The sequence below is a fragment of the Lynx rufus genome, unplaced genomic scaffold, assembly GCF_022079265.1.
Source record: "Lynx rufus isolate CCGP_SWC_20201006 ecotype Redwood Valley unplaced genomic scaffold, mLynRuf1.p SCAF_7, whole genome shotgun sequence".
NCBI classification, from domain to species: Eukaryota; Metazoa; Chordata; class Mammalia; order Carnivora; family Felidae; genus Lynx; species Lynx rufus.
In genome coordinates this window covers 94815638-94826006 of record NW_025814889.1, presented here as the reverse complement: position 1 = coordinate 94826006, position 10369 = coordinate 94815638, and positions in this window count along the sequence as shown.

The following is a 10369-nucleotide window of genomic DNA, read 5'->3' as shown; positions in this document are numbered from 1 at the left end:
GGTTTCTATTCATCATTTTTTAATATGTCTATAGGCCATATTTTTCTGTTTCTCTACATGTTAATAATTTTTTTTATATACTGGACATTATAGGGACACTTAATATTGTAGGAATACTGGATTTTGTTATCTTCCTCTGAAAAATGTTAGTGTTTTTAGCAGTAGTTAACTTGACTAGATACAAACTCAGAACTCTGTCTCCCTTAGGTGGACAGTGACTGAAATATGCTAAATTCTCTTAGCCTTTCATCTGTTGTTTTCTACTGTATCCAGTAGTTTCCCATTACATGAGTCTAGTTCTGGGATCATCCAGAGTTGGATGGAATTTTTATGCAGATTTGCAGACTCTTTTATTCTCAGTGTTCTCCTTTTGCTTCTAGCCATTGTGTCAGCTCTACATTTGTCTTAGGATTCCCTGTACTACTCAGACTACAGCTTTCTACTTCACTTCTAGCTACCCCATGTTCCACAAATTGGGAATTTCCCTCAGGCAAAAGGCCACACAGTACATTTCCCTAATTTCAAGGGTCAACAATCCTTTAGTTCTTGTCTCCTTTTCATTGTTCCCCAGAGGCTTCTATTTTTTAAGAAAAATATTTTAAAAACACATTTTTAAAATATTTTGTCCAATTTTAAATTTATATTCTGAAAAATGGTTAGTCTAATATATGCTACTCTGTTATTACTGGAAGCAGAACTTATTCTAGTAATCTTTTCCACTGTGTGTCTTTGAAAGCAATGAGTGCTGGTAGCAATGAGCACATCTACATTAGGTTTTGATTTTAAATACCACTCTCCACATCTATACCAGTTCTTTAGAATTTCTGTAAAAGATTTACAACCTGAATCTAATTATAAGAAAAGATCAGGGGCAGCTGGGTGGTTCAGTCAGTTAAGCGTCTGACTTCCACTCAGGTCATGATCTCATTCATGGTGCATGAGTACGAGTCCTGCAGCGGGCTCTGTGCTGTCAGTCCAGCGTCTGGAGCTTGCTTCAGATTCTGTGTCTCCCTCTCTCTGCCCCTCCCCCACTCATGCTCTGTCTCTCTGTCTCTCAAAAAAATGAAAAAAACGTTAAAAAAATTTTTAAGGAAAGAAAAGATCAAACACACAAATTGATGATAACCCTGGAAGTGGCCTGAACTTAGGGTTGACTGGGATAGTATGTACTGAGTTCATGCTACAGATTTTTCCAGCTGGACCTTTTTACTATGCTATAGTTCTGACTAGATTGTGATCATTAATATATAATCACAGAAAATATTATGGTTCTTTTTCTCCAAAGAGTAACTTAATTGAGGCAACTGGCTGGCTTAGTTAATAAAGCATGTGACTCTTGATCTCAGGGTTGTGAGTTTTTGAGCCCCACATTGGGTATAGAGATTACAAGGAGTAACTCAAAATAAAAACAAAACAAAACTCAAATAAAAGCAAAAAAAAACAAGGAAAGGACCTTTTATTTGCATAAAAGTATGCAAATATATACAGTCCTGAGGGACCACAAGTGTAAGCCCCATCTGGCTCTCTAGTGAGAACCAGATGATCTGGAAGTCTCCTTTGGGTGGCAGTCACAAAACTCGGGGCTTCAGACAAGTATATAAACTTGTTTCTGAGAGATACTGGCAAGATAAAGGAAGGCAGAGGAAAAATGCCAAGATGGCATCCACAGCCTATGTTCCTTGAGAGCAGCTCTGTCAGCCACTAAATGTGTGCCAAACTTGAAGCCTGCTCCTCAGTCCAAAGCTTCAGGACAAGCAAAGTGGCCTCCTTCACAGAAAGACTGGGGAGTATGCCTCAGTCTGCTATCTGTGTGGTGCCCTAGGAGTGGTAGCCTGCCAAGGACTATCCTTATTTTGCTACAATCCTATGTGACCCAAGGGTGTAAAGCCCTCCGACCACCAAAGGCAGGCAATCAAAGGGGCATCTCCTGGGCACCAGTTGCAAAGTCCAGGCACCAGATGCATGTAAAACTCCACCCAAAAGACTGGCACTCTGAATCATGACAGAGGGTAAGCATGAAAATTGTGCTTGCCCTCTGAAGTCTTTGGAAGAATTGTAGTAACTTACCCGATAAAGAGTTCAAAGTAATGGTCATAAAGGTACTTATTAAACTGGGGAGAAGAATGGATGAACCTAATGAGAACTTCAGCAAAGAGATGGAAAATATAAGGTACCAAATAGAAGTCACAGAGCTGAAGAATATAATAATTGAACTAAAAAGTACACTACAAGGGTTCAATAACAGACTAGATGAAGCAGAAGAAATGATTCGTCAACTTGAAGACAAGGCAGTGGAACTCACCCAATCAGAGCAGCAAAAAGAAAAAGAATGCAAAAATGAAGATAGTTTAAGGGACTTGTGGAACAACACTAAACAGACTAACAGTTGCATTATAGGACTTCCACAAGGAGAAGAGAGGGAGAGAAGGGGAAGGAGTATCATTCAAAGACATAATGGCTGAAAATTTCCCTGACTTGGGGAAGGAAATAGATATCCAGGTCCAGGAAGCCCAGAGCGTTCTAAATAAAGGTGAACTCCAAGAGACCCACATTAAGACACATTACAGATCTTCCTCAATTTACAGTAGGGTTACATCCCATTGTAAATTGAAAATATTGTAAGTCAAAAATGCATTTATACATACATTATATATACACTATACATACATAGTATGTACTATGTAGTAAATATATAGTAAAGGTAGTGGATTATTTATAAAGCTAGTATAGATGTTATGAGACAAAAGTAATAAAAATAGCTATGATTAAAATAATTAATAAGTTAAAGGATACAGAAGATTAAAAGATGTAGAATGTGACATCAAAAACCTAAAATGTGTGTGTGGAGAGTAAGAATGTTGAGCTTTATCAACTCAAAATAGACTGTTATAAGTTGTTATATGTAACCTCATGGTAAGCACAAAGCAAAAACCTGTAGTAAATACACAAAAGAGAAAGAGAAAGGAATATGAGCATACCCCTAAAGAAAACCATCAATTTACAAAGGAAGAGAGCAAGAGGAAAAAGGAACAGAGAGGAACTACAAAAACAGCGAAAAATCAACTGACAGAATAGCAACAAGCATACCTATTGGTAATAACTTAAAATGTAAATGGACTAAATTCTCCAATCAAAAGACATAGAGTGTTTGCATGTATTGAAAATATAATATGGGGTGCCTGGGTGGTTCAGTTGGAGACTCTTCTAAGTGCTGGGAATAATGTCGTGAAGACAATTTGGCAGAATAATTTTCTCCTATAGTGATTTTCACTTTACCCTTTCTGTAGATTTTTCCACTAAGAGTGTACAAGAAAAGAAACTGTCAAAGAAGTAAAAGAGGAGAATGAGTTGTCACAGTTTATAAGAATTTTGAGAAGGTTAAGAATGAACAATTATCAGATTATCAGATATTTTAGAGAGGTCAAGAAACATACCCCTTGGATTTGGCAATAAGGAGGTCTTGGTAATCTGCTAGTACAGCTTCAGTGGAATGGGAGGGTAGAGAAATTCTGAAATTGTTGCACACAGCACCGTGCCTGACACATAGTAGTTGCTAAGATAATTTGTTGGATTGAGAGTAAGTGCTGTGAGAAAATAAAGACTGTACTCACCAGAAGTTTTCATGAGAAGGGAAAATAGATAGTGGATGGGTTTGAGGGAATAGGAGTCAAAGGACTTTGTTTTTTAGTATGAAAAAATTGATTATAGTCGGAGAACATGTTGTTAGTAGAGAAAGGAAGTTTGTGTGTAGTAGAAAGAGAAAAGTCAGCAAGGTCTGGAATAGGAGAGTGGGCTCCTCTAAGATTAAATTAGATCTTTGTAGACACAGGTATACGTGTAGGGCTGGGAAAAAAGTTTAGGGAGATATCTGATAGCTTCAAGTTTATTAATCAGGAAGCAAAATCACCTGCAGAAAGTAAGTGTAAATAGTAGGGAACCAAGACAGGGGCTTGAAGGGAGCAGTGAAGATTTGGAAACAGCTGTAAGGAGTGGAAATATAAACTTGCCAAGAACAAGTAAAAGGATTGCCAGGGCATGGTGAAGTTTCTGATATAACTGATAAAATTATCCACTAATATGCCTAAATCCTTAGTATTTTGAAGTTTTCTTGGACATGCTTTCTTTAAATATCTTCCAAGAGCTATTTAGCTTCAAGGATAAAAAGATAAAAGAAGGTGGTTAATGCTTTATTGACATTCTCTTATGTGTATGGACCTTATTATTTTTGGAACTCATTTAAGAATAATTCAGATTATAAGCAATACTTAATATTTTTTCTTTAATGAAATTGTCAAACAAACCTTGTGTTAACCCAGATATTGTCTTTGTTCTCTAAGGCCAGCTAAGACATTGATGAGAGTGACTTTCTGCCATCATCCTGTGGATTGTAGATGTTCAAAATTTTCCTCAAGATGTATCTGTATTCCCTGACGTCTTGTGATGTCTAATCGTTTCTGGCTTGGAGCTCTTACTCCCATTTACTTAGTCTAGTTTATAGATCATGCACCTTTCTGCTCATGTTACCTGTTTCATATCATGTTAACCCAGTTGTAGATTTTGGTCTTCATCCCAGTAGCCACTAAAAACATCCACAGAGGCATGTATATGTAGAGATGACTTTGCTGAAGGTGGTAATATGCAGAGATTCATACATCGCAGCAACAGAAAACAACTCAAGTTGATGTCAGCCTCCTGTACTTTTCTTACTCTTCTTACCTTTCTGTCCTCTCCTCTGAGGAATAAAACTTCAGTTCCTCCCACTCTTTAGTGGAGAGTCATTTAGCTCTCTGTGTCTCCTACCGTCAAAGTCAGATTGAGATAAATCTTGGTCTGTGCAAAGCCAGCAAAATGCTCAACTGAACAAATGGGACTTTTATAGAAATATTTTTGCATCCCTCAGATAAGTCTGTAGCCAATTTCATTTTTTTATTCTTCTTTAGAATTTATCATTAAATTCTAAATGGCCAGTAGGCAAAATAATCCTATATCTGAACTAAAAAGAGACCTAGATGCTGCCCCTCACACCTGTATTATACCAAAAAGAATTCCAATGAGAGGCATGTCACATAGTCACATAGTTCCATACTCCTGAGTTTTAAAAACTCTTTTGTATAGGGCAAAGTATAGGCTAACAGCACACACACCCCCACCCCAAGGTGAAATATGTGTGATATTCCTCAGACACTCCTGGCTACCCAAGAACCAAGGAAAGGGGTTTAAGTGCTTGCCATGGTGATATGGGAAACTAAGGGAAATGAAAAATTAAATTCCCTTACTGCCCACAGCCCATTGATAAGTCCTTGAAACTGGCAGAGTGACCTCTCTCTAGGAGGTCAGCTGTCCCGAGGATGACACTTTGCTAGGGGCAAAAAAAAAAAAAAAAAAAAAAGTCCCAAGTTTCAGAGCAGATCTCGTTTTGCATTAACGCACCAAAGTTACATAATTTCTGCAATGTTAAAAACTGTGGTATCATTGGTAGGGGTCTCTCATTGACCATTGTGGTACATCATCATTACATATACCCAAAAATCCCTACGTCAGACTTTTTATGAAGGGAAGAAAAGATAAAAATTTATTTTGTTAACAGCTAGACCTCATTTTTCTTAGTTTAGTGGAGCTTTCCTCTGAAATAGCCAACAAGGTCACATCTCTCTTCTTTAGGGTGGTTTGTTGTGCCCTATAGGGAGAATCAAGAAGACTGGGTTTAAGTCATTAAACCTACCACTAGCTGTTTATGTCAGCTAAGTGCCATAACGGAACCTAACTGTTCATTAATTGCTCCTTTGTAGGGATGAATAAAGAGGAAAAAGAGACTTTGAGAATAGTTGAGAAATGTAAAGAAAAATCATTATTAGACATGAAAGTAGTGAAATGGCCCAATGAATTCAAGATAATGCTTTAGGAGTTTTGAAGGGACCAATCAATGGTGAGAAAGGTGACAAGAATATAATCACATGGTATCCTCACCAGTGGAATGGTACCTAACATTTCAAGAAAAATAAACAGGAAGTATTTTAACACAAGGATGAGAAGGAGCCTGTGATTTGAGCAAACCAATATTCTTATTTCTAAGGAAAACACCCTCCTAGGATAAACACAGCAGGCTTTTCAGATTCAGAATGGTTCAGCTGTTACATTAATGCAAGTATAGCTTAATGAAAAGGATTTCATGCTGTGACTACAAAATGTGACTGGAAATCATTACAATAACATTAATAACAGTAAGATAATAAAATGTCCAGGGCATGGGTAGTCTTCAAAAAGTCATTATTAATGGCAGTAATTCACTGCTGTAATATGACATTGTAAGGAATAGAGAAAGTGGAGTGATCACCTCCTTGGATGAGCAACATAAGCCTCGGTGAAGGAGCCCGTAGGTTTTGTGGAGAAGGGGGAGAGAGATGGTTAGACTAGCAGAAGATGAAGGAAACTGGAAAGACTAGGCAGGCAACAACATCAGTGACCGTATGTAAAAGAACGTCTTAGCTGATACTCTTAGTTATTCTGACTCTGTGGATGCTAGTAGTGTTGTATTTCTTTTTGGACATTGTAAAATTGTAAACTCAATGATCAGACTGTTTCTAGGACTTTCTGAGGAGTTAGAGAATCATCCAGAAATAGAAGACTGGAATGGTACTTTAAAACCAAAGTACAGGAACGCCTGGGTGGCTAAACTGGTTAAGCGTCCGGCTTCAGCTCAGGTCATGATCTCACAGCTTGTGAGTTCAAGCCCTGCGCTGGGCTCTGGGTTGACAGCTCAGAGTCGGAGCTTGCTTCAGATTTTGTGTCCCCCTCCCCTTCTGCCCCTCCCCCACTCATTCTCTCTCGCTCTCTCTCTCTCTCCCTCTCCCTCTCTCTCTCTCTCAAAAATAAGTAAATATTTTTTAAAAACTAAAAAAATAAATAAAACCAAAAAATGACTAGAATATTGATTGGGCTGGAGATGTGTTCCAGCCGCTATTCACAACTGAACTGTGGATAATAATAACATTAACTACCATTTATGAAGCATTTATTCTATACCAGGTACCGTATTATACACTTTACAAGTGGAACCTCATTTAATTTATATAATAAGCGAGGTGAGTATTTTCTCATGTTTACAAATGAAAGAAATTGAAGTTAATTAGATGCATTCCAAAGACTAGAATCTGTAACACAAATGGGAAGTCCAAGCAGGCTACTAAGTAAGGAAAAACTTAGTACACGACAAGACCAAGGATGGTGAGATGGTATTATCTACTTTGTGCTTTATAGCAGAGGTTAAGACTTGGGCCAAACTTGGGATATAAGTGGAGAAATCATTACCAAAATCTTCTCTTCCTCTTACTGCCTTTTCAAGCACTCATCAGTTGCTGACATTACTATGCTAAACAAATTAAAAGAATCTCAAATCTCATGGAGCCTATATTCTTGTGGGAAACAGATCACATATATAAGTAAACAAATATTAAAGTAATTTCAGTTAGTGATATTGCCATGGAGAAGATGTGAAGGTGAAATGTGGAAGGTTAACTTTAGTTAGGGTGGGTGCCTGAAGAAGCTAATTTGAGCTGATTCTCAAATAATGTGAATAGGTCAGCCATCTGAAGATCTGGCAGAAAAACGTTTCAGATGAAGTAAATATTTGGGAAGTGATCTGATTGTTAACTATGGATGTCCTAGATTATTTAAAGATTGCCAATATTTTGTTGACTAAAAAGAGCTTCAATTTGTCTTACTGTTTCCCCTAATGCTTTTACTATTTAGACACTCAGTGGTCCAGTCTGCTTCTAAGATCCCACTGTAAATATACTGGGTGGCCTCTTGTGTGGAAGCCTTTCATGGCCTTTTCAGCTTCTGTCCCAGCTCCTAAAGGAGAAAGGCATTTTTCTAGTTGCAGTAATTGTTTATAAAGACATCTGCAATGATTCCTCCCATCTGTATACAAGGGTTTCTTCACAGCAGTGACTTAGCTACTTCTCTCATCAAGACATAAAATCCTTTCTCCACACCCTTGAATCTGAGCTGGGCTTGTGACTTGCTTTACCCATAGAATGAAGTTGAAGTAACATGGTAGGGCTTGTAAGTGTAAGTATAGGCTTCAAGAGATTCTGCTCTTGTCCTCTTGGGATACTGCCATCTGTGTAACAAAGCCAGTCTCCGGAAGGATAAGAAACCACATGGAGACCGTGGTCCAAAGCATTACCAACCACCAGACTTTTGAGGAAGGCCAGCTTTGATCATGCATTCCTAATAGCCTCAGAATGCAATGAGTGACCATCAGCAGAATGGGTGAGATCATCAGAAGAACCACTGAACCCACCTCAAATTTCTGACCCACAGAATTATGAGCAAATAAAATGGTTGTCATTTTGAGCTATTAAGTTTGTTATACAGCAATAGATCATTAAGAAACTAGCGAGGCTCCAAAGATCTTTCTTTTGGGCTTCATGTCATCTGGCTTTTGACCTGAAGTTGCTGACTCAATGCTCCTTCCAGAGGTCTCTTGAAAGGTGCCAGAATGCATTATACTAGGCTTTCCCACATGTTTCAAATTACATCATTTTAAGTAGGCATATCAGCAGAAGGATTATTTCTACTTTTTTTTGATAGAGAAAGTATTCTTTCCTTATTATTCTGAACTAACAGACACATGACACAGCTAAGCCTGATTCAGAGTCCTTCCTCACTATTCCAAACCTTTGTTTTCTTTTAGCACATGCTCTGACTTCCCAGTTTAGGGGCCTTTTATATACTATGCTAACTACCACATATAGGTATCTAGTATCCTGAGCACTAGAATATTGGCTACTAATTGTCTGTTGATTCCTGGTGTGTCAGATGCCTACCACTACTAATCAAAGGGGCAATTTTGATTTGGGATGTTCTAAAGATATAATTGAGAATAATGGAGCTCATACCGATGAAGGAATCACACATAGTTCTAGCATACTATGAAGTTCTGGCCTTAATTACTGCTTCCACTCCACTAAGATTTAGAAGGATATGAAGACATTGGTTATGACATGTCTTTATGGTTTTCCATTGTTATGGCTACATTTATTGCTTTTTGCTACTGGACAGGTCCAGGCTAAACAATTCTTCAATTATAGAACGATGCCTGCTGCAGCCCCTTTTAGGCACCTTCTATTTTTTTTTTCTATTGTGGTAGTTTTATAAGGATCTATGAAGTTTGATGAGTAGTCAGTTTCTGACATGAGTGTTTACTGAAGACCATTCTTCCATTACTCATAATTCCACCATTCTGTGGTTATGTTGTGTATCATTTAATCAATCTCCCTTTTCTACTTTCCCATCGGCATCAACTGGGTTAAAAGCTATCCATTTGCTGACCCACTGGGGTTTGTGTGTTTTATCCAAGCACACGAAGTATACTAGTGTCTCAAGTAATTGACCGTGTAATACCTCGAGTTTCACTTTTAACTCCAGCCTTTCTGCATGGTGCCATATCCCTTTTAGACCACCCTCTTTCTGTTCCTAAGCTTGTGTTCCTTTTTAGAGTAGGCACTCAACTTCCTGCTTCTTACTTGAAAAACATTTCTCAGTTTAGAATAGAAACAAATGGTATTTCTTGAGCTCAGCCAGTTGTTGAGATTATGCTCTGGTCATTTGCTGGATTACACATCCAGCTCTTCACACTTACCCATATTCTTTTTAGTGGTTAACCCTCAAGTGTTCTTAAAAGATAATGTTTGTAGATGTCCTCTAGTTATGGTATTATAGTACATGAGATTTTAAACATTTTAAGATAGAAGGCAAATAAATACCATTAATGCTTTATTGTGAGGGATAGCAGATTCTTTTAATTGTTTTAAATATTTATTTTTGAGAGATAGAGAGAGACAGAACATGAGTAGGGAGGGGCAGAGAGAGAGGGAGACACAGAATCCAAAGCAGGCTCCAGGCTCCGAGCTGTCAGCACAGAGCCTGACATGGAGCTCTAACTCACAGACCACGAGATTATGACCTGAGCTGAAATCAGATGCTTAACCGCCTGAACCACCCTGGTACCCCAGGCATGGCAGATTTTTACTTGGCAGATTTTTATAGACTTATAAATCTATAAAATTCCACTTCAGAACTCTTTTTCTGTGGTTCTACATCATTAGGCTCTAAATGTGGAAGGTGAAGAGCCAAATGAGTTGGAAATATTTGTAGGACTCTAGTTCTAAATTTTGAGAGGTTTGGATGGGTATAAAGACATTGGTTACCATTCACAAGGTCTTCCCTTAGTAAAACAATATGTAAAACCCTAAAACAACATTCCAAATTCATAGGTGTGATTTGGCCAAGCTAATATATTTTTCTTATACTTTTTGAATGACACGAGTCCTGCATGAATATGTTGTCACTGTGAAAAATTAAC